The sequence below is a fragment of the Macaca mulatta genome, chromosome 17 (assembly GCF_049350105.2).
Source record: "Macaca mulatta isolate MMU2019108-1 chromosome 17, T2T-MMU8v2.0, whole genome shotgun sequence".
Lineage (NCBI taxonomy): Eukaryota > Metazoa > Chordata > Mammalia > Primates > Cercopithecidae > Macaca > Macaca mulatta.
In genome coordinates, this window is record NC_133422.1 from 73,875,429 (window position 1) to 73,901,183 (window position 25,755).

A 25,755-nucleotide genomic window follows, 5' to 3' on the forward strand; every position below is an offset into this window, starting at 1 on the left:
GTTCTGTGGAAACTTCTTTGCTTATTCAATCACATGCTTTGGTCACTCAAGCTTTTGGCAGTGAAAATCTGGGATACCAAAGGGAAAAAAATAAGACACGAAATATTCTCTTTTGGCAGGATTTGGTGACTTTAAAATAAAAAGTGAGCATCCCCTCTATTCTATAAGCTTAAAGAGCCACATTCAGTGGCATCTTTTCAAATGACCTGAATTGTATTCCTCACTTCCCTTGATTTATCCCTCAGTTGGCCCCTGCAGGAGAGCATCATTTTTTTTCTCTGCCCTCTGTCTTCTATATTTCATTTTAGGTGTCTATTGAGGCAACGAAAGAAAAAGCTCTCTGCTTTCCCTTGTACTAAAGTTCTATATGGAATCAGTTCACCTGTCTGTCACTCCTCATTAAATTCTTACCCTCTTCATTCACATCCTGATCTTTGAAAATGAACATTTGCTTAATAAATGTTCCCAAGACTAACAGTGCAGAGTGAAAATCCCACACAGCAGTAAATTATTAACTCAGTCACAGAGGGAGTGCCATATATGACTTTTCAGAATGAGTTATTATGTGGATCATCATGTAATTATGAATTTTTCAAGCCATGATAGAGGAAAATTGAATATTTAATATTTTATGGACATATTCTACACTGAGGACATCTTTCAAAATTTTATGATAATTTTTAGAGTGAGCAAAGAGCAGAACAAAAGTTACAAAATAATTGCAAACTTGAATATTTAATCACTAGAGACATTGTTGGTTATTTCTCAAATTATATATTGTTACCAAGGCTGTGAACTTTCAATCATAGTGAATTCAAGTGGGGAAAAAAGGTGCACTAAAATCAATCTATAGATATGTTTTCGTTGTTTAAGAAATAAGAATATAGAGCTTAATGTTGTCAAATTGAAACCTTGCAGCATAACTATTCATGTGAGAGAATATCTTGAGTGATTTGTTCTAAATGAGCTGGATTATAAATTATGCTGCTATAAAGACACATGCACACGTATGTTTATTGCAGCACTATTCACAATAGCAAAGACTTGGAATCAACCCAAATGTCCATCAGTGACAGATTGGATTAAGAAAATGTGGCACATATACACCATGGAATACTATGCAGCCATCAAAAGGATGAGTTTGTGTCCTTTGTAGGGACATGGATGCAGCTGGAAACCATCATTCTTAGCAAACTATCACAAGAACAGAAAACCAAACACTGCATGTTCTCACTCATAGGTGGGAACTGAACAATGAGATCACTTGGACTCAGGAAGGGGAACATCACACACAAGGGCCTATCATGGGGAGGGGGGAGGGGGGAGGGATTGCATTGGGAGTTATACCTGATGTAAATGACGAGTTGATGGGTGCAGCACACCAACATGGCACAAGTATACATATGTAACAAACCTGCACATTAGGCACATGTACCCTACAACTTAAAGTATAATAATAATAAATAAATTTTAAAAAAAAGTGCACTAAAATCAATCTATAGATATGTTTTCGTTGTTTAAGAAATAAGAATATAGAGCTTAATGTTGTCAAATTGAAACCTTGCAGCATAACTATTCATGTGAGAGAATATCTTGAGTGATTTGTTCTAAATGAGCTATTGTTGAACAAAAAAAAAATTTTAATGACCCATTTTTAAATATTCAAAATCAACACCAAGGAATAAACACTAAAATATCATAAAATTCTTGATTGAAAAGAAAATGGAAAAATAAAATTGACATTTTTCAAAAAAATGTTTAAAACTGTAGAAACTTTTATAGCTTTGATAAAATATTAAAGGAAAAATAAAAGACAATTTTATGTCAAATATTAAACATAATTTTTAATGAATTTTCCTATGTAATCCATAGACTCATATATTCATATGTATAGCATAATATTTAGTACTTCAATTATCATTAATGTTTCAACTTGGAAAGTAAGAATATTTAGTGATCCCAAATTATTTCCTAATATGTCTTCCTTGTTGCTGGAGAGAATCATTTGTTTGGTGCTAATACTAATAAACCTTAAGGACACTTAAACCTGGAGGTTCTCAGTCCTGGTTGCAAATTGGCATTGCCTAGTCCTACCCCTAGAGATTCTGAATTGACTGCTGAAATGATACTGGGCCCTGATATATTTTTAAAGCTTCAGATTATTTTAATTTTCAGCCATAGTCTAGAATCACTGCAGCCTATAGAGCTGCTGTTCAGCTTCCGAAGGTCAAAACTTCCAATTTCTAAAATCCCCAGAGAATCAACCTTTTGGGAGCACTGAGTATATGAGCACTAAAAATACAAAAATAGCTAGAAAATAGTCCTGGTCCTCAAATTCCTCATATATATAAAGAAACACATGCATAAATAACTGCAATTCAGTGTAATTGCTGCTACTAGAAATGTGTGCACCAGGTGATATAGCAGTGGAGGGGAAAACCAACATTCAAGGTATCAAGATGAATTGTTTTAAACCTGAAATTTAAGAAAAAAATTATACTGTTTCATTCATTCATTTGTACATTCATTTAATTATTTATTCAACAACTATTCATTCAGTGACTACTATTTTCAAGTATTATCTTATTTTCCTTCTCATAAACTATGAAAGGTGATTGGAAATAAGAGTGTATCAGTTAGTTATTGCTGTACAAAAAGCTACCACCCAATTCAAGTGACTTAAAACCACAGCTATTTATTTGCTCATGGGTTCCACAGATTGGCAGTTTAGGCTGGGTTTAGAAGTTTCATGAGAAAAGCAGGTCTGAGTCACAGAATGACCTGTTAAGATATTTGAAAAAAGTGAGATTTGATAATGATGACACAGCACTTGCCTGCAAAATTGAACCTGTTTAGTAGAGTGAACCATGAACTGTTTTTTTTTTTTTTTAAGAAAGAAAGGAAGAAAAAAACCCCAAAAATCTATGCATTGTAGAAATCTTTAGGGGGAAAATCAATAGAACAGACTATCAGAGTTGGGACACCAATTTTCTGCTCACTCTATCCATTGTTATTTCCTAACTGTATATAGAGAAGGGATGAGCTATTCCTCATACCCTAAGAGTCTCCCACTAGAGACCTCTTTCTCACTCACTAGGACAACAATCCAGAAGCAGGGTAAAGAAATCTCACAAACTGATACTGATCTCCAACTTATATTAAATAGAGTGGTGATGCAGGAACAGGAGCCCCACAAGGTATGGATTCCCACCGGAGTCCTGGTACTTCCACAAGTAGACTGGAGATTTGGAGGAAGGGAGGCTCAGGACTTTGCACTTCAGTGGGTGGATTGGTGAAAACAGCGTGCTGAATATTTGATGCCAGTGATTTTTTTTTTTTTTTTTAAAGATAGTCTCACTCTGTGAGTCTCGCTCTGTCACCCAGGCTGGAGTACAATGGTATGATCTCCACTCACTGCAACCTCCACCTCCCGGATTCAAGGGATTCTCCCTGCCTCAGCCTCCTGAGTAACTGGGATTACAGGCGCCCACCACCTTGCCCAGCTAATTTTTGTGTGTGTGTGTGTGTGTGTGTATATATATATATATATATATATATATATATATATATATATATATGTATATATTTTTTTTTTTTTAGTAGAGACAGGGTTTCTCTGCGTTGGCCAGGCTGGTCTCGAACTCCTGACCACAGGTAATCCGACCACCTCAGCCTCTCAAACTGCTGGGATTACAGGCGTGAGCTACCGCACCCGCCTGAGGCCAGTGTACTTTTAATCAGAATCTAAAGCTATGAAAAGCAATATACCTTAAAATAATCTTAGTGAAGAAAACTTCCAAACATTCTAAAAGAATGAGGTTTGCAAAACTGGCAGGAGCAATGATGTGTCTAATGGGAAGACTAAAAACTATGAACAGTTCTTTCCAAATCTATTATAGATTTAATGCATTTCTAGTCCCAGTAAGAATTTCTAGAATGCAAATTTGATGAAACTATTCTGAAATTCATTTGAGAAAGTATTTTTAAAATATTGCTAAAAGAAGCAGAAAAAAATGTGAATATGGGTGATTTTTCTCCATTCTCTATTTTACAAACGTTTCTGTGATTTTTAAAAGAAATTTATAGTAAAAATTTTAATTTGTGAATATTTGATAAGTAAATATCCAAAATAGTACCAAAGTCTTAATATATACAAATCTTGAACTAAAAATAATAATAATATATTTCTATTGATGAATCTTAAAAAATTAGATTATGTCAGTGCTAACCTTGAAAGAGGGACTGTGCTAGTTTCTGAAGATCCAAAGATAAATAAGATACAGCCTCTAGTCTCAAGAAAGTTCACAATCCTGTGAAAAAAGGAAAGTAAATATATAATTACAATATGCTATTCTCAGTTCTAGGATGGCGATACTCACAGGGTTCTGTGGGTGCATATACAACAAATCTTTAGGGAGAGGACACACAGCTGAGACTCAGAAGAAGGTGAGATAAAGGAGGGGAACATTCACCAATGAGGCTGGAGAAGCAGGCAAGCACCACATCATAAAAGGCCTTTCACATCATGCCAAGGACTGAATCCTCTCTGCACTTAGGCATCAGGTATTGACTGAGGAGGCTGCCAATCCATCAGACTCCCTAATCCTTACTAGCTCTATGCCTGGAATTACTGCCTACCTCTAATAGAGAAGCGCACAGGTTGTCATTCCTCAAGCGCATTTTCATCAGTACACGTAGAGTTTGATCCAAAATAACACTTAGAACTTAGGGCATCAATCATATTGTTTATTTAAAAAATTTAGTATTTACTGGTAAACTCTTATTTTATACAATAAAAATGCTGACTTATTAAGACTTCTTTTTACCACCCAGTCATCAAGTTGAAGACATCTAATGACTACCAAGCAAACTGAACTGAGAAAGTGCCATAAGATGTTGGAATATTGAGAGCACTTCAAGCATCACTTTTGGGCTGACACTCAACAAAATTTCCTTTCTCCTTTTGCCCAGGCATGAAGAATTTCAACCAGACACGCATAACTGCAGCAAAGCTGACCTGTACATTGCAGGGAAAAGACATCCACGGCATCTGAAATGTCTCTGTTCTGTCTCAGCAGGAATGGCTAATTTATGGTGAGCAGAGTAGTTCTTTTTCAATGTAATGACATAAGATCACCAGAATTTACAGGAAGAAAAGAATGGGAGAAAGGGTAGGTGTTATAGAACTAAGGGTGCCAATGATGACAGGAAAGGAACCAGAAGAGCAAAGTAAAGAATGCTGCAGGTAGCTGAACTCCAATCCCTCATGAGACTTAAGGCCAACAGGCATGGCCCACATGGGGTGTAATGGTTAGGACTGGCTCAGAGACCAGCCAAGTAAAACATCAAGACCCAAAAGTAGATCTTTCTATTTCAGTGAAATGGGTCTCTTTATCAGGCAAGCATCACACTGATTAATCTGTACGCTCAAATCATGCCCTCTAAGTATGTTTTTGAGGAACATTAAGTGTCCCTAAGGTCAATAAAGAGTCTGTCCCTTTAAAGCTACTACTTTTTGATATTTAGAGTAAAAACAGATTTACTAAAACTTGGCTAAAGTCAAGAAGACCTGGGAAATTATTGCTCTTATTACAGCTGCTGCTAGCATTTGATAGTCACTGCTAGCACTAGACGCAGACCCATCTTTCCCTTCACTTTGTAGACTCAGCCTGAACTCTTGATACTATGCACCTGTAAGTTATTTCAAAAAGTATTATCTAGTACTTCTCTTGGGTCTAGCAACTCCGCTGGGAATACATAGAATGGACAAGGAAGAGTCCTTACCCTAGTGGAGAATTTAGACACATAGAAAAGCAACATTGATACATCTTATGACTCTCACACCATGGGGCTATGAACTGGATGGTTAAGGGTATCAAGAAGGAGACCCTAACCCTGTGAGGCTGCTGGAGGCTTCCAAGAGGATTGGCTAGGTTTGACAGGTGAAAAATGGTAGAAAAGTCTTTAAGACAGAGCTAATAGCAGTCATAGGAGCAGAGTACATGGCCCATCCAGAGGACTTTAGGCAGGTCAGAATGGTTGGACCACAAGGCATGAGAGGGGGTCAGTAAGAAAGGAGGAGAGAGAGATAGAGACAAGACCACGAGCCACTTCAAGAAGGCTGAATGATATCCTTAAGTCCAACATAAACCAGGAAAAAGTTTTAGGGAAAGGAGTGATGTGCCCCTCAAAACTTGTTATTTCAACAAGAAGTTGGATCTGAATATTTTGATAAAAACAAATTGATAAAATCAATTATCTGACTAATTTTTGGAATTCACTGAGCCCACCTTGGCAAAGATATTTCAAATTCTTTGTCTTTCATCCCATCTCAGATCCACTGAGCCTCATTCTTTACTTTTTTAAAGCAGTGTGGTTTTTAAAGACATTAGCATATTAGTCAAACCCTGGCTTGGAAAGTTGAGCAGCATTCCTTCTGTATTGGCTGACCTCAGAGTGCTGGGTCTTCAACCTGAGGCTTTTCAGCACCCTCTTCTGGGAAGATTAAAATCATGCAATCCACACCCTATTCTGTCTCATTTATTAATTGTGAAACTCACTATCAAAAGGCTTTGGATATTGTGGGACTTGTCTGATTGATGGTGATGGACAACATGCTGATTTTAACAACAGTCAGTAAATTCACAGGGTGAGTCTTCACCTCCCCCCTTTTTAATTCAAAGAACTATAAAATAAAAATTGCACTGTACACTTGCTAAAAATAGCAAGGGAGACTTTATTCAATCAAGACCACTGCAATGGGGAGAGAGGCTGAACTCAACTTCGCTGAAACAAAAGGCAGGAGTACTTTAACCCTGAGGTAAGCTGATGGAAAAGTACCACAAGACATTAGGGGGAGGGTAGTCAATGTGATTAGGCCATCTGTATTTGCTAATTGTCCTTTGTAGAAGTTAGGCTCCTATCCTCCCGCAGAGACCACGAGAGGGGTGCTATCACCTTCAATGGTTACATTTCAGAGAGATAGATCCCAGCTCAGGGAGAAACACATTGCTAGGTTGTAAGAGATTTACATCTCATAAAGGAGAGAAAGAATTTACAATTGCAAATTTTCTAAAGTAAAATATTCTAAGAAAAGGGAGGTCAGGGCCCGAGAGTTGCCTGGCTAAAGTTGAGTCAAGCTGAGGGGGACCTTTTGGCCATCTTGGTCAAAATGCACTTCTTATCTTATGAGCAGTGTTATGCTTGAGGCAGTATATTCAGAAGGGATTATTCCATTTCTTAGGTGAATAAAAAAATTCAGCCTCTCAGACTCCAGAGTTATAACACTGCATGAGCTATGCTATACTTGCCAAGTCCTGTATTGCCCCAAGTGCTTTTTGCTTAAAAGGTATCTAACTCCTATGCTAGTTTCACCTATGATATCTCTGGGAGTGGGAAAAGCAGAGAAGCAAAGGTGATATTGGCTGATGCGTATATTGACAGATTATCACTCTTTAAAAGGAGAGTGGCCATTTACTTTTGTGTCAGCAAACACAAGTCATCTTGCCTTGTGTTTAATAACAGAGCTTACTAAACCACGTATGCAAAATGTCTTCAAATCACCTAAAATCATCTCATTCCACTTCCTCTTTTAATGTTTATTCATTACCCCCTTTATTTAGTAAACATTTATGTGCCAGGTCTTGTGGTAGGCAACAGATGAAGCGTGTACTATCTTCCAAAACAGACATAAACTGGACACTGTACCTGCAGAAACCAGAAACTTACAGTCCCCATAGCTAGCATGATATTACTATGGTAATAATAAATATTTACCAAGTATTTCTAACAAGTCCTGTGCAAGTACTTTCCATCATTTGTATAATCTACTGTTCATAATTGCCTGATGAGTTCAGTACTTTTATTATCAGATCACTGCTTTACAGATGAGAAATCTGAGTCTTAGAGTAATTAAATGAATTACCCTAGGTTAAGTGGCTATGAACAGTAGAATAGGAACTTGAAACCAGGTCTGTGTGACTTTAAGCCCTTGCTCCTAATCATTTTATTATGTTCCCTGCTGAAGGCTACAGAGAGCATCGCACACCTCCTTCATTTATTTGGTGTAAATTCAGCGTGTATGTATTATGCACCATAGAATTTAGAATCTGTATTGTTAGTGGAAATCCCCTTGTTGAGAGATAGAGAAGGCAAGAGATGACCTCTAAGAAAGGATGACAGTAGCAGTGCATGAAGCTGATACTAAAAACTCACAGTGCTCCCAGAGTACCAGCAGGGAACATGATTTGGTGGAACAAACATCTACCAAGCATCCATTCTGCCAGGCTTGTGGTGCTACATACCAGGGTGAGAGAGAGTCGTGCATCAGGTAAGTTCTCTGTCCTGGAGAAGGCCACATTCTCTAGCACCACATGTCCCCAACCTCAGACCATATTCACAATTTTTGCTATATCCACACATCACATGCACTATTATTTGTTTAATATTTATCTTCAGACAGACCCACTTCATAACATCACAGTGAATGGAGGAAAAGACACAGAAGTAATTATTGGCAATAACTAGAATAAATATAACATCATCACAAGGTCGATATTCATCTGTGCACTACCTAAGTTCATCTCCAGTGCCACTTTGGGAAGGAATGCTTGCCTTCAATTTTCTCTTGGTTTCCTCTTTCCCATCTAACTGTAGACATCATTGCACAGCTTCCAGGCCCAGCTCTCACTCTGGGAGAATGCTCTAGAACTTTGTTACTCTCCTTCATTTCTACTCTACCTGCCACCCACTGTACACATCAATGAGTGTTCAAATTCCATTTCCTCATGGCCTTCATGGGTGGCTCACTGAGTAGTCTGATAAAATAACTCTCCTTGGAAAGTGCTCATAGAGTAATAGCTATCAATAATAGGAAATGTGCAATGAGCCAGGCATTGGACCACAGATCACTATCTTATTTAATCTTCACAACAGTCTAGTGAGGAAAATACTATTATTATCCCCTTTTTACAGGTGAAGAGACTGAGGCTGGCATTGTGACTATGTAAAAGGAGCTTACCTAATTTGCTTAGGATGCCACAGCTAGTCATTTACAGACCTGTCCACCTTTCAAATCTACATGTTCTTAAACCGAAAATTGGTCAACTTTTCTGTACCACAATGAATGGAAGGCCTACATTTGAACCTATGCTGTATCTCACAGAAGATATAACATAACTCACTCGTCATCTCACTACCCCACCCACCACTACTACCCTTCTCTGAAGTTCATCTGCCACACATTGCCATAGTTGTCCTTTTTTTTTTTTTTTTTTTTTTTAGTCGGAGTCTTGCTGCTCAGTTGCCCAGGCTGGAGTGCAGTGGCACCATTTTGACTCATTGCAAGCTCTGCCTCCCCAGTTCACGCCATTCTCCTGCCTCAGCCTCCCGAGTAGCTGGGACTACAGGCGCCCGCCACCATACCCGGCTAATTTTTGTATATTTTTAGTAGAGATGGGGTTTCACCGTGTTAGCTAGGATGGTCTCGATCTCCTGACCTCATGATCCGCCAGTATTGGCCTCCCAAAGTGCTGGGATTACAGGCATGAGCCACCGCGCCAGCCCATAGTTGTCCTTCTAAAAGATAAACATAACCCCCTCCCTCCCTCTCTCTCTCTTAATCTCACCCCGTCTTTGTCTCTCTCTCTCTCTCTCTTTCCCTCATGCAAGCACACATACTCAAAGACCTCCAATGGCTGGCTTCCCATTGCCTATAGGATACAGTACAAAGTTCAAACGTCTTACAGCCTTCAAAGCTCTTCACAATCTGGTCACAACCTGACTTCCCAGCACCCTCTCTCTCTCAACTCACAGCCATGTTAGATCTCACCCATTTCCCAACAAGTCATACTTCCCCATGGTTCTGCCATCTCCCAACAGGTCATACTTCCCCATGGCTCTGGAAAAAGGCAGCGGTGAATGCTGCAGGGCCACAATAAGAGCACTGGCTGGGGAGTATATAGCCCTATGTTCGAATTCCAACACTGGGCAGGTTAGTTAACCTCTGGGGGCCTTCTCTGTGTTCTGACACATAAGGCACTGACAATGCTCCTCCCTTGTAAGAATTGGACTGGATGATGGGTCTAAAGCACTTCACACGGGGCCTGACCCTTCGCACAACAATTGGCATCCAGCAAGGATTCAAATACATATTGTCATTGCTCCCTCAAAAATTAACTGGAATTGTTTTTTTCTTCCCATCTGGATATAAGTTTATCCATTCTTCAAGCTCAGAAAGTGTCTTCTTTCTGAAGCCTTCTCCAATCTCTTTGGGCAATATTAATCCTCCTTCCTCTCTATTTCCCTACCGCTCAGCACTGGCCTCAACTATAATACTTAAAGTTGGATTTTAATTATCTGTCACTTTTTTTCTTGCTACCATTAGACCATGATCTCTTCTACAGCCTTTATATCTATCAAGTGCAATACTCAGCACATGGTAAGCTGACAAATGTTTGTTGAATAACCTAAGCTGTTCCTCCACTCTCACAGACATTATTTGCATTTCGATAATGTTACAGAATTAGACTGGAACTTTAGGCACTGAAGCTGGAGCAATGCGGTGTGTATAGAAGGTGAGCTCTTCCTTAGAAATCCCCAAATGCTTACATTCATTCCCTATGTATAAAGCCATTTTTGTTCCAGAATCATTGTCTGCAAACTGTATTGGTCTTCCCTTAGAAACATGAGGGGATTTTTGTGACAGGAAAAGATAATGCTTACAAAACCTTTTCATTGTAAACGTTGATTATTTATGAACTCTTACAGGAAAGGGACCCTCTCGATGCTGGCACATGGGAGAAGCCATCCCCCCCTCCAATTTATAATAAATGAATGTTGAAGTAAATCTCTTCATTAACTAGATGGAGAAAGGAATTTATGCTCCACAGTAATCACTCATCTCTTCAGCACAAAAACCCCAAAGATTCCACTTCCTGAACATTCTCTCTAATGGGACAGACCTTTGCTGACCGGCTGGGCACAGGCACGACTTCAGCAGGTAAACTCCATGGAACTCGAAGCCCAAAGCAAACACACAGCAATACTTCCTGGAAGCCAGTGGGTGGCCTTGGCTGGTGAAAGCTCGTCCTTCAAGCAACTGAGGCAGGAGTCCATTAAAGGTGTTAATTTTACATGATGTGGCACGGCAAGTTTATAAATAAATAACAAATGAACATTCCCCACGGTTCCTCTCCTCTGAGTTTCTGTGTACCTGCTGCAGGCCTGGCAACAGCAGGAGCCACTCAGATGCCAGATCCGGAATTGCCCTTCAAAAAGTGAAGAAGGAGGCCTTTCTGTCACCAGGACCTGATAAGTTTTGATGCTTTGGTTGCTGGATCCAGCCACCTTTGAAAGCTAGCTACTAATTCATCCTCTATGGTTGGACGTGCTCAATTCAAGATTATTATCATAAGCTACAAGAACAAAACGCAGATGTTAGAGTTTCAGAAAAATGTACTGTTGGGGACCATTAGTAAAAAATACTGTTTAAAATATATAACATATGTAACTATTAAATACATAAAAATCCTATGTACCATGAGGCAAAACATGATGAAAGTTGTTGAATATTTTAAATACCTATATTACTACATAAAATGGTTCTATGCAGTAGAATTTCCTATTGCAGGAGATTTATGAAATTTTGTCAAAGTGGTAGATCATGCTGAAGTCAGGGGAAATACTAGCACACTTTAGGTTGCTTCCTATTTTTAATTAAGTTTGAAACTGCATCTTTGCACTTGTGAGTGTGCATACAAATATATGTAAGTGCAGATGTGATGAACAATAATGCTGATCTATGCAGACATTCAAATTCACTCACAAAATGGCCCCCTCCCACTGCAGAGAATATTACTTAATTGAGGCTAGGTCTGTGTAATCATAATGAACTAGACATAGAGCGGCAAAACTCGACCAGCATGGTTTACCCTCATTTATTTCAACAGCCTAAGAGGAAAGAATTGAGCAAGTTCTTTTGTGTCCTGACCTGGATTTCCAACATGGAGATTAATCATGACAACCAACTGTTATGGTGCTTGTCATGTTGACCCATGTCAACAAAGGTGGAGACCGACTGAGCTTGGGTAGGTTGGCTGAAGTCCATCTAATTCTTATTCCGAGGGACTAAGACAGGGAAATGGGCTCAAAGGTACACTTGAGGACAAACTGGGGCCCAAGTTACTCAAGAGTCCAAAATACTAAGCAAGTGTTAACAAAGGTGGACAACCAAGGGCAAATGATAAGGTCAGGTACACAGTAATGAAAGTCTAAATAAAGGAAAGTGGAGCAAAAAGAAGCAAAAAGAATGCAAGCAGTGGGCTCTCTAAACACAATTTGAGTTCTTTTTCTCCAAAACCTGCTCCCTGTCCACCCGGATCAACTTCTCCTTCGAATTTCCACAGCACCTGGAATTCATATCGTATCACCTAGCATGTAATCATGTACACGTATATGTTTGTTTTATCCTAACTCAATTTAATTGTTTAGAGTTCAGTAACTATATCTCACATATCTGTGTTTTCTCCAGGGTCTAGCACAGCTTTATGTACATTAAATTTTCAGTAATTGCTCATTGGTTGAGCTAAAAGCGATTTTTGGCCTCAAGCAAGGATTGATAACAAGCTCCATCCATTTTTCCTCCATCATGTGGAGTCTACATATCTGTTCCAATGTTCCTACAAAGCATATAAACATATACTCTAAAATACATGAGGGTACATTTCTATTTATTCTATACTTTTTTCTGTAACTTTTTAATACAACCATACATGCAGAACCAACTAATTTTTCTGATAACTACATAAAATTCTATGGTGTGGCTTCATCACAATTTAAGTATAGGCATACCTCATTTGGTTGCATTTTGCTTTATTGTGCTTTATTGTACAGATAACGCATTTTTTAAAATAAATTAAATATTTGTGGCAACCTTGTGTCAAGCAAGTTTATCAGTGCCATTTTTCCAACAGCTCGTGCTCACATTGTGTCTCTGTGTCATATTTTGGTAATCCTCACACTATCAAACTTTTTCATTATGATCTTGTTATAGTGATTTGTGATTGGTGATCCTTGATGTTATTATTGTACTTATTTTGAGGTGCCATGAATTGTGCCCATACAAGACAGCAAACCTAATTGATAAACGTTGTGTGTGATCTGACTGCTCCACCTACCGGCCATCCCCCCTTCTCTCTCCCTCTCTTCAGGCTTTCCTATTCCCTGAGACACCACAATATTAAATTAGGACAATTAATAACCCTTCAATGGCCTCTAGGTGTTCAAGTGAAAGAAAAAGTTGCACATCTGTCACTTGAAATCAAAGCTAGAACTGATTCTGCTTAGCAAGGGAGGTGTGTTTGGGTAAGACAGGCTGAAAACTAGGCCTCAAGTCAAACAGCCAAGTTGTGAATGCAAAGAAAAAGATTAAAAGTGCTACTCCAGTGAATACACAAATGATAAGAAAGTGGGCCAGAAGTGGTGGCTCACGCCTGTAATCCCAGCATTTTGGAAGGCCGAGGCAGGCAGATCACCTGAGGTCAGGAGTTCGAGAGCAGCCTGGCCAACATGGTGAAGCCCTGCCTCTACTAAAAATACAAAAATTAGCCAGGCATGGTGGCATGCACCTGTAGTTCCAGCTACTCAGGAGGCTGAGGGAGGAGAATTGCTTGAACCTGGGAGGCAGAGGTTGCAGTGAGCTGAGATCATGCCACTGCACTCCAGCCTGGGTGACAGAGCAAGACTCTGTCTCAAAAGAAAAAAAAAAAAAGTGAAACAACCGTATTGCTTATGTAGAGAAAGTTACAGTGGTCTGGATAGATCAAACCAGTTACAACATTCCCTTAAACCAGAGGCTAATTCAGAGGAAGGCCCTAAGTTTTTTCAGTTCTCTGAAGACTGAGAGAGATGAGGAAGCTGCAGAAGACAAGTTGAAGGCTAGGAGAAGTTGGTTCATGATGTTTAAGTAAAGAAGCCATCTCCGTAACAAAAAATTGCAAAGTGAACCAGCACGTGCTGATGTAAAAGCTGCAGCAAGTTATCCAGAAAATCTGGCTAAGATCATTGATGACGGTAGCTACGCTAAATAACAGCTATTTAATGTAGACAAAACAGCCTTCTATTGGAAGGAGATGCCATCTAGGACTTTTCATAGCTAGAGAGGAGAAGTCAACACTCGCTTCAAAGCTTCAAAGGGCAAACTGACTTTTGTTAGGGGCTAATGCAGCTGATGGCTTTAAGTTGAAGCCAATGCTTATTTGCCACTCCAGAAATCCAAGGGCCCTTAAGAATTATGCTAAATCTATTCTGCCTATGCTATATAAATGGAACAACACAACCTGGATGACAGTGTCTTAGTTTACAGCAGAGATAACTGAATCACTTAAGCCCATTGTTGACACTTACTGATCAGAAAAAAAATAATACTCTTTCTAAATATTACTGCTCACTGACAAGGCACCTGGTCACCCGAGAGCCCTGATGGAGATGTAAAGGAAATAAACATTGTTTCATTCCTGCTAATAGAACATCTATTCCCATAGGTCAAGGAGTCATTTTTACTTTCAAGTCTCATTATTTAAGAACTGTATTTCAGGCTGGGCGCGGTGGCTCAAGCCTATAATCCCAGCACTTTGGGAGGCCGAGACGGGCGGATCATGAGGTCTGGAGATCCAGACCATCCTGGCTAACACGGTGAAACCCCATCTCTACTAAGAAATACAAAAAACTAGCTGGGCGAGGTGGTGGGCACCTGTAGTCCCAGCTACTTGGGAGGCTGAGGCAGGAGAATGGCGTAAACCCGGGAGGCGGAGCTTGCAGTGAGCTGAAATCCGGCCACTGCACTCCAGCCTGGGCGACAGAACGAGACTCCGTCTCAAAAAACAAAAAACAAACAAACAAAAAAAAAAAGAACTGTATTTCATAAGACCGTAGCTGCCATAGACAGTGATTTTGCTAATGGATCTGGGCAAAGTAAATTGAAAACCTTCTGGAAAAAATTCAGCCTACCAGATGCCAATGAGAACATTCATGATTCATAAGAGGAGGTCAAAATATCAACATTAGCAAGAGTTAGTACTTGATTCCAAACTTCTTGGGTGAGTCTGAGGAGTTCAAGACTTCAGTGGTGGAAATAACTGCAGATGTAGTAGAAATAACAAGATAGCTAGAATTAGAGGTAGAGCCTGAAGATGTGACTGTGTTGCTGTGATTTCCTGATAAAATTCAAATGCATGAGAGTTGGTTCTTATGAATGATCAAAGAAAGTGGTTTCTTGAGATATAATCTACTTCTGGTGAAGATGCTGTAAAGTGTTGAAACAACAAAAGGATGGATAGTATTACAATAACTTAGTTGCTAAAGCAGCAGCAAGGTTTGAGAGAATTGACTCCAATTTTCAAAGAAGGTCTGCGGTAAGTAAAATGCTATCAAACATCATACACTACAGATAAATCTTTTGTGAAAGGAAGAGTCCATCTTTGTTACAAACTTCATTGTTGTCTTATTTTAAGTAATTACCACAGCCACCCCAACCTTCAGCAACCACCACCCTGATCAGTCAGCAGTTATCAACGTTGAGGCAAGATCCTCCAGTAGTAATCAGATTATGACTCACTAAGGACTCAGATGATTGTTAGGATTTTTTTTTAAAGCAATAAAGCACTTTATTTTATTTTATTTAATTGTTTTTTATTTTTTGAGTCTTGCTTTACTGCCCAGGCTGGAGTATAGTGGCGTGATCTTGGCTCACTGCAGCCTCCACCTCCCGGGTTCAAGTGATTGTCCTGCTTAAGCCTCCCGAGTAACTGGAATTACAGGCATGCACCCCCACACCCAGCTAATTTTTTGTATTTTTAGTAGGGACAGGGTTTTGCCATGTTGGCCAGGCTGGTCTTGAACTCCTGACCTCAGGCGATCTACCCATCTCGGCCTCCCAAAGTGCTGGGATTACAGGCGTGAGCCAGCATGCCCGGCCAATAAAATATTTTAAAATTAGAATATGTAAATTTTTAGACATAATGCTATTGTACACTTGATAGACTACAGTAGAGTGTAAACATAACTTTTACAAACTCTGGGAAACAAAAAAAAAAAACTTGTGTGACTTGCTTTATTGTGATATTCACTTTATTGTGGTGGTCTGGTATGCCTGTTGTCATTTCTCCATTGATAGGTATTTTTCTTGATACCATTTACTACAATGTGATAACTAATATTACAACAGATACATTTATCTATGTCCTTTCATAGTCATAGTTTAATTTATTTTAGATTCCCACAGTAGGACTCCATAGTTAAAGGTAATTTTGCAAAATTTAATCATTAAAGATACCTCTAGTTTACTTTCCCAAAATATTTGGTAGGTCGTCCTCCTACTATTAATATATTTGTATTTCTGTTGCTCTACACTCTTGACAATAATGGACATCACCAATCCTTTTAATATTTACCAACAGAAAAGGTTTAGAATTAGGATTAGGATTCAAGCAAAAAATGGTATCTCACAGTTGTTTTGTTTTGCATTTCTCTGCCTGCTAATGAAATTAAGTCAATCCATTGTGTATTTGCATATCTTCTTTAGGAATTGCCTTTCATTTTGCCATTTTTTATGTTTAATGTTTAGGAGTTCTTTGTATATTAGGAATATTTTTCATTCATAAATGATACATATATTGTTCTCCCAGATAAATCTGGTATTTCATATCTTCTAAATTCCTTTTGGCCAATTACTGCCTCTTAGAACCTGCCTCCCAATCCCTTTTTGCTAGCGACCCAGGCATAGCATATAATAATGTATCCATTGAGATTTAATACCTTTATTTAACAACTTCAACCAACATCAATCAATTATATTTGGCCATATGGCTAGACTAACCATGCAACTAATCATTGTAGAGTAGAACATTTAATATCCTAAAATGACTACTGGATTAAGTGAGGCAATTTCTTTTTAGTCCAAACTTAGCTCTCAGGTTAAATACTTATATCCTACTGGTGGGAATGTAAATTATTACAACCACTATGGAAAACAGTATGGAAGTTTCTCAAAGAACTAAAAATAGATCTATCATTTGATCCAGCGATCCCGCTACTTTGGGATCCTACCCAAAGGAAAAGAAGTCATTATGTCAAATAGACACCTGCATGCTCATGTTCGTCACAGCACAATTTGCAATTGCAAAGGCCTAAGTGCCCATCAATTGATGAGTGGATAAAGAAAATGTGATATATATACACACACACACATACACCATGGACTACTACTCAGCGATAAAATGGAACGAAATAATGTCTTTTGCAGCAACTTGCATGTAACTGGAGGACATTACCTTAAGTGAAGCAACTCAGGAATAGAAAACCAAAAACCGTATGTTCTCACTTATAAGTGGGAGCTAAGCTATGGGTATGCAATGGCATACAGAGTGGTATAATGGACACTAGAGACTAAGAAGCAGGGAGAATGGAATGGAAGCCAAGGCTGAAAACTTGCCTGTTGGATACAATGTACACTATTTTGGTGACTGGTACACTAAATGTCCAGACTTAACCACTATACAATTCATCTATGTAAACAAAAATCACTTGTACCGCTAAAACTATTGAAACAAAAATAAATAAATACATAACAATAACAAACAAACTTAGCTCCTAGGTCAATGCCCATTCTTACCTCCAGCTTCACCCCTGCTTAGTCCAACAAAAAGAGGACTTCCCAGAATGCATTTGAGCCCAAAGATAATGTGTGAAACTATAGCTGTAAAGAGTATTTGAGAAAAAATATGGAGGAAAGAAACTAAAGAGACGCTTTTGGCATGGCACGTGTGAACACACACACACGCAGTCACACACACACACACCCCCCAATGCGGAGCAGTGTGTTAATTCTAGCACAGATCTGTCCACTATGTTATGCAGACCCTGACTTTGTTGATTCAGCAAAGGCAGAAGATTTAAAAGCACACAAAGGAAAAGCCCAGAGAAATATATAAAGCTAGCAAACATTTGCACTGTAAACATCAAGAGGAAACTGAATTTGTGTGATGGGAAAGAAAGGTTTAAGATCTTCATTCTAGCAAAATTCACGTGATTTCTGGGATTTGAGAAACTGTTTAGATTGAGGTAGGATTTGGAGAGTTTGTTTGAATGAGGGAAGAAAGTAAACTAAAAAACTTACAATGCAGGTGTAGGGTTTATTTCATCATGGGAGTTTGAAAAGAAACAATTGGAATATAGATAATCCAGGGTGCTCTGAAGAAAGATTTTAGATTTGAAATGGGGCAGATAATACTTATCCATCCCATCAGAGAGAATTAAGGTCTGGGTCACCACCGTGTGGGTTCAGTTAGTTTCATCCACAGCCTATGGAGTCACTTGCATCCCTGCCATCAATCCCCTCTCCGAACGGGTCTATAGAAACCCCATGAGTTCTGCCATAGAAAAACATTACTTCAGTGAAGTACGTTTATTAACTAGATGCCATTGACTAAGCAATGTATTATAAATGGAAGACTCCTTTTAGTTGATAAGTTATATATATAGGAAAAGATCAAATTCTAAAATGCCATAGAACTGAATAAAATATAGCAAAAAAAAATTAAAAAATGTTTAAACAAAGGGAGAAAATGCTCATGATATGTGTAGTGAAAATAGCAAAATTTAAAAAATTGTATATAGACTGACTTTATTTCAGTAAAGGACACACATATATTTTGTATACAGAAGTGGAGAAAAAACTGAAAAGAAAATACCACAAAATGTCACCAGTGGTTAACTCAATAGGACTGTCAGTGACTTTTACTTTCTTCTTTACAGTTCCCTGCATTTTATAAATAAGTTTAAGATGAACATGTATTATTTTTTAAATTAGCAAAAGCTATTTTAAATAAATATCTTTTTATGATATATTTTAACTGTTTTTTTGACTAGTATGATTCTCAGTCGTGTTTTCTCCTTATTTTCTCTCAGTTCATTAATCTGAAGTCATTCCCATTCCCATAGCTCTCATTCTTACACGATCTTGACTGCCTCTGGAGGGGAGTGGAAAAATGGCATTTCTATCATTCTTTGCTCCCAACATTTCTGTACTATCTAACCTATAGCAAAAACAAATGAAATAGAAATAAAAAATTATAAAAACTGCTTTCAGATACAAATTGTACTACCCTTTGTTTTTACCATGAGGAAGTTTTAGAAGACAATTTCTAAGCAATAACTTTAACAAACTTGGTTTGATTTTTGTTTTGAGAGAAAGCAAGCTACAAACTCAAGCATATTTCTTTTCCTTTTTTTTTTTTTTTTTTTTTTCTTTTTCTTTTTCTTTTTCTATTTTTTCTTTATGGAGTCTCACTCTGTCACCAGGCTGGAGTGCAGTGGTACGATCTCGGCTGACTACAACCTCCGCCTCCCGGGTTCAAGCGATTCCCCTGCCTTGGCCTCCTGAGTAGCTGGGGCTACAGGCATGTACCACCAGGCCTGGCTAATTTTTTTGTATTTTAGTAGAGACGGGGTTTCACCATGTTGACCAGGATGGTGTCCATCTCCTGACCTCGTGATCCGCCCGCTTTGGCCTCCCAAAGTGCTGGGATTACAGGCGTGAGCTATCACGCCCAGCCAAGCATATTTCAAAATCCCTGCGCATGTTTTAACATGGCATTAAGTTTAAAAAGTGAGCAAAGGCTTTAAATAGAAATACGTGAAGGTATTTTATCACATGGAAAATTCATACAGGGTTGATAGTCTCTGTGCAATTTTGTGACCCTTGATTAGTTACTATTATTATTTAAATTATGCATGACATGGTGAAATTTGTCTCTTTATAAAACTGAGGAGCACTTAATGGTGTTTCTGCCTTGTCATACTTGCAACTTGACACAGGACAAATGGACAGATTATTGACTATAGCTTCAACCACATAAATATTGAACTTTTGTACATATTGTTATGATGAAAATTCACTGATAGGGTTTCTCAAACCACCAGGAAAAGGAGGTGAGATAAAATCACGGTTCTTTTCTCATCTACAACAAAAATATAGGTCTTACTCCCAGATATTTTGCTTATGTGGGGAAATTTTCAGACAAAGAACAAATCCGATCTTATTGGCTCTTCCTCAAAGGATCATCAGAGAGTGTGTGTCGGAACTACTGGAACAGCTAGTACGTGGTAGAACCTAAATGTGAACTGGGCATTCTGACTCCAGAGCTCTCACACTTCATCCCTACACTATAAGGATGAACAAACCCACAATAACCTGTGACACGCTTTCTACCACTATTTGCATATACCAGGATTTTGCTTTAACCATGAGGACAACTTTCTAATAGTGAAATTTCTAACACCAGTGAAAGTGCTGATAGGTTCCTCAAATTAAATCAAAGTACTCATTACTTGTCTCACAATTAAGAAATATTAGCCCTGGTCACTGAATAATGAATATAATTCATTTTGTTTTTACTTCCCATTGACTAGAAAATACACATTTCTCAACTTTTTGTGGAAGTGTAAATCACATTCAAAAATGCATAAATCCTAAGTGTTTGACTTGATAAAGTATCATAAAGTGAACTCCCCCATGTGATCACTATCCAGGGCAAGAAAGAACATGGCCAGCCCCCAGAATCCCCCCTTAAGCAACCACCTAATCCCTTCTCTCTTCCCTGGAAAGGTAACCACTATCTTTACTTCTAACACCATAGATTAGTTTTGTCTGCTTTTTAACTTTATTTAAGTGAAAACATAACGGGTATTATCTTGAGTCTGGCTTCTTCTACCCAGCATTATTATGTTTGTGAAATTGATCCCTGTTGTTACAGGCAGCTGTAACTCATTTATTCTTAGGTTATTGTTAATAGTATTCCATGAAGAAATATGTAACAATTAACTTTTTGTTTACCCAGTCTGCAAATAATAGACATTTGAGTTAGATATCAACATTGTTTTTTAAAGTTTTTTCCTGTCAAGGTACAAATACAGAATGGACATAACATGTAAGGAATAACCACCAAATGAAATATAATGTCCACTCATTTATCTCTCACAGACAAATGAGAATAAAGGCACATGAAGTCCTTACACACTGAGTTGGAACGTAGGCAGATTCTGATGGAAGGACGCTAAGATTTGGCATGAGGGAAATATGAGGGTTGACAGGTGAAGGATTGACAGTGGGAGGGATAGCGGCAGGTCCCCATGAGGGTACTAGGGTGGTTCAAGAGCTGCAGTCACAGATAGATTTGTAGCCATGGTGAAGGTGGGGAAAATTAAGTTCAATGAAACAGATGGAAAAAAGTCTTCAATGAAGTACTCATGATAGATAGTATTGTGATAAGACAGCAAAGTCCTCATGATAGTATTATGATAAGACAGTGCCATGGTTCTGGGTGATGGGCAGTTTAGTATAAGATCCACACCAGAAACTTCAGGTGTGGGGCAGTGACTTCCAACTCCAGTACCATGGGGAAGTTGATCTAGGGAAAGTGAGAAAGGATTTCATAGCCCTTGTCCTAGAGGCTACAGGTTCAGTGCAACTCTCCAGAGGTCATCTGGAACTCTAGGCAAGGAATATAAAGCAACATGGTAGGAGGTAAAGAATAATGGGATCTGCAGATTAAATGGTTGCCAAGACTTCCCTCCCAGCTGTCAGCATTCATTCTGATTGGTTAGTGCTCAGCTGTGCAACCTGTTAATACGTTGCTTATCAGTCTTTTGGCTTCCAGCAGGTAAGAAGGGTAAGTGGAATCAATATTTTTTGTAAATTTATCCAAAATTGTACTGCTGAAATCTCAAGTTGGAGAAAACTATAAATAGACTCTTGCTTTTCTTTGCCTTTGATCTTTACCTTTTGTGTGAATTGGATTTTAATGAGAAGTAGAGAAAAATAAAATTTAATAGGGAGTCAGGGCATCTGGGTTCTGGTTTTAGTTCTGTCCGAGGTAACTAACTGCTTTTGCACAAATCAGTCTTGAGTTTCCTAAACAAAATGACAGTTGAAACAAATGATCTCTGACTTGATAAGTCTACAACCAGTCCCTGATGTTTCCTGCCATCTCCTGCCTCCAAGACAAGCGTTGAGAATAAGCGTGTATGTGTGTTTGTGTGTGCAAACGTGTGTGTGTGCACACATGTTGCCCATACTTTATATATGTGAAGTAAAATCTGCTTGGAAATACGGGAAAAGTTGAAAACAGTTAAATAAGCACTTTTAGATGATAATCTGGGTCTCTTGGGATGGTAAAAGAATTTCCTTCATTTTCTGCAATTGCTAAAAGTACAAATAGGAATTCACTTAAAATTCACTTTTTGTCAATTACATATATCCCTTTAACTTCTAACACCTAGGACTCTAAAGTGTATGTGACAACTGTAATTAGAGCAACAGAGGGAAGGACAAAGCTTTTCTGAATTATATCATTTCACAGAAGAGGCATTCCTTGTGACCTACAAGAGCTGCAGGATAAGCACTAATCATGACTCTGCCTCAACCCTGTGAAAACTGACTCATGAATAAATTGGACCATTTATTCATTTCTAATTATAGAAATGAGGCATATCTTTCTTAGAACAAGCCTTGGAAAGTATAGAATTAAACTTTGATCTAGAGAAACAAGGTCACAAAATACACTATTGCCTTACACATAGTTTGTGCTCACTAATTACTTACTAATTAGTTACTTTATAGCAGTGGATCTTTTGGCCTGATTAATCTTGATACTGCTTTAAACCTCTACTCTGTCCATGTAGCTATTCGAATGAAAGATCTCCCACAAATTAAATAGCAATACTTCAAAAAGGCAGTGTTGGCCTATATCTCAAAATCAAACTATACATGAAAAATACAAGATAGAACCTTGAAATTCAGATCTACTAAGAAGGCATGTTTGCTTTTTAACTGACATAAAACACCTCTCCCTCAACCACCTTTCCCTCGTAGAAATAGGTAACATTTTAAAAATCCTTTTTTTAGCCGCAAGTTGCTCATATGTGTTTGTTTAAGGCCACTTGACTTCATAGTCCATTCAAAATGCAGTTCAAAGACACTCACCTGAATCCATTTCTTCTAAACAATGAGCCTAGTTTGACTGTGGAAAGAGAAATATTGAAGAATCTTCTAGAGAGGCTTTGAACACTGCCCAGGGAAAGGGCACCTTCAGGGAATGGTTAAGTACTTTGAAAACCCTAAGGAGCTTTGTAGCTAAGGATGACCTTCTAACCTCTCAACAGCTTTTTGCAAACAAAATCTTTCAAGCTTCATCTAAAAGACGGGTGAGCAACAATTTGAAGAATGAGGTTTTCCTTTGTGTCGGATTATAGAGCTCAGCAGTTCTAACCTTTTTGTTCTATTATATTTCTGATCTAAATAAGGAATTATTTATTACCAGAAAATGGTGGTATTCAGATCACAAGTCTCCGCTGAGCATTGACTTTGATCCTCAACCATATGTAGAGATTTAGGGAGGAGAAGGCTGCTTATTTGGAAAGAATCCTAAGATCCACTCTGAGAAGTTTTCTGTCCAGGCAAAATGCACTCAGGGATCTGGGCGTTGACACTGAACCTGTCTTACAACTTCTTGATCTTAATTTGATTTTGTAATGTACATTTCCCCAGTAGATTGATGTTTCATTTTTCATGTAGATGAAATTTCTTCTCCATGCCAAGAAAAAAAATGGATTTACTAAAATTTTAATTCAATGCAGGTTTCTGATAAAAATCAAAGGGATTTGTTTATATTCTTCCTTTAATATGTCCTGGTGATAGTCTAGAGAGAATTTTATACAAGAGAAGACAGTCTCGTAGGAATGGACATGTTATACACTATTTCACTCTTCTCCCACATGGAATTGGGGGGCTATTGTTAAAACTAAGCCCTAAAAGATGTTTAAATATTAAAATATCTGGAAAATTTTTGCTTTTAAAAGCAACATTTAATACTCTTTGAATGCTGTTTTGAGAGCAGAGTTTTCCTTGTGTTCTGGGAAAATCAACCTAATAGCCCTTTTTTTTTTTTTTTGAAGGAAAATTTGTATTTTAATTATTTTTATGTACAGAAAACTCAACAGTGTACATTTAACCCAGCTTAGTGGCAAGTTCTTTAGCCTTTGCCTTTTCGAGCTTGGCGATACGAGCCACAGACTTGGGACCCAGGACATTGCTGCCCCAGTGACGGCGGATCTCATCGTATCTGTCGTTGTAATTGGTCCTGATAGCTTCCACCAGCTTAGCCAAAGTGCCTTTGTCTTCCGAGTTCACCTGTGTGAAGGCGACAGTGGTGCAGGTCTTCCTGTGGACTAGACGGCCCAGTCTGGCCTTACCCTTGATAATGCAGTAAGGGACCCCCATTTTAGGACAAAGGGCAGGCAAGAAGACAACCAGCTCGAGGGGATCCATGTCATGTGCAATCACCACCAGCTGAGCCTTCTTGTTCTCCACCAAGGTGGTGACGGTGTTAACTCCTGCTCGAAGGACAGGTGGTCTCTTAGTGGGGACATCCCCTTTGCCAGCAGCTTTCTTCTCGGCCCGGGCCAACAGCCTCTGCTTCTTCTCTTGCTTTGTCTCTGGTCTGTACTTGTGGGCCAGCTTAAGCAGCTGAGTAGCTGTTTGGCGGTCCAGGGCCTGGGTGAACTGGTTAATAGCAGGAGGCACTTTCAGCCGCTTATAGAGGATGGCTCTCTGCCGCTGCAACCTGATATAGCGAGGCCATTTCACAAAGCGGGTGAGGTCTCTTTTGGGCTGGATGTCCTGTCCAATGCCAAAATTCTTAGGTCTTTTCTCAAACAGGGGATTCACCACTTTCTTGGCCTCCTGCTTTTTCACGACAGCAGGGGCCGGAGCCACCTTCTTTCCCTTGGCCTTCTTTCCTTTCGGCATCTTGGGCGGCGGGAGGAGAGAGCAGCCCTTTGAGTTTTAAAATATAAAGACCCTCTTCTGAAGTAGAACTATTTGAGGCTAGCAGTTACAAAGAGCTAAACTGCTCTGGGTGTTATATATAAAGTTGCCTCTGGTGTAGACAACATTGGATCTCTGCAAGTTATGCTTTCTTCAGAGAAATGTTATTTTTCTCATTATGGATTGAGTCTTCTCTGTGCCTGTTCTGGGAGTCTGGGAGGGATGGAGGTAGCAATGGAAGGAAGGAGCAATAGGGAAAGAAAGGGAGCAAGGAAGAGAGACAGACAGACAGACAGACAGGGACAGAGAGAAACAGAAGAAAACAGAGAGACAGAGGTAAACAGAGACAGATAGAGGGAGACAGAGAGTTAGAGAGAGAGAGACAGACAGAGATAGAGGTAGAGGGAGAATAAGAGGGAATCAGTAGCTGACAGGAAATCTGTATCTGTGGGCCCAAGGTTGAAGGAAGAATTGTTTTCAGAGGAGACTGTGAGACATGGAGAAATATCTTGGCTATCTATACTGGGAAATGGAGACTCAAAATCATTATAATTTCAATACCAAAAGAAATATAACCTCATTTAGATATACTTTTTATTCTGAAGAGTTGATGAAACTGAGACATACACTGGTACATATCAAAGGAAAAAATATTCTCATTGTTACAGAGCTTTTTACCAAATTAATATTTGACCTGTGTTAGAAGAAAATATATGGTCGTTTTGCATTTATGTGTTGTAAGTTACATTTAGTCTGATATTTTAATTGATTAGATTGAGCAGACTTTAAAGTTGTAAAATAGCTTTAAAAAATTGCTTGAGTTGAGGTTCTCATTACCTAATGTTTATCCTTTAATCTGTAGTTTATTTATTTAA

At 38.7% G+C, this 25,755-nt stretch overlaps 1 long non-coding RNA gene and 1 pseudogene across 2 annotated transcripts in view; both read right to left on the reverse strand.

Annotated features, from left to right (window-relative positions):
• Positions 1-25,755, reverse strand: part of LOC144336137 (uncharacterized) — a 146,693-nt gene that overhangs the window by 87,071 nt on the left and 33,867 nt on the right. The gene's annotated exons all lie outside the window — the stretch shown is intronic.
• On the reverse strand, positions 24,047-24,884 carry LOC698086 (large ribosomal subunit protein eL8 pseudogene; annotated as a pseudogene). The gene has a single exon (XR_001440857.3). The product of XR_001440857.3 is annotated as a large ribosomal subunit protein eL8 pseudogene (transcript).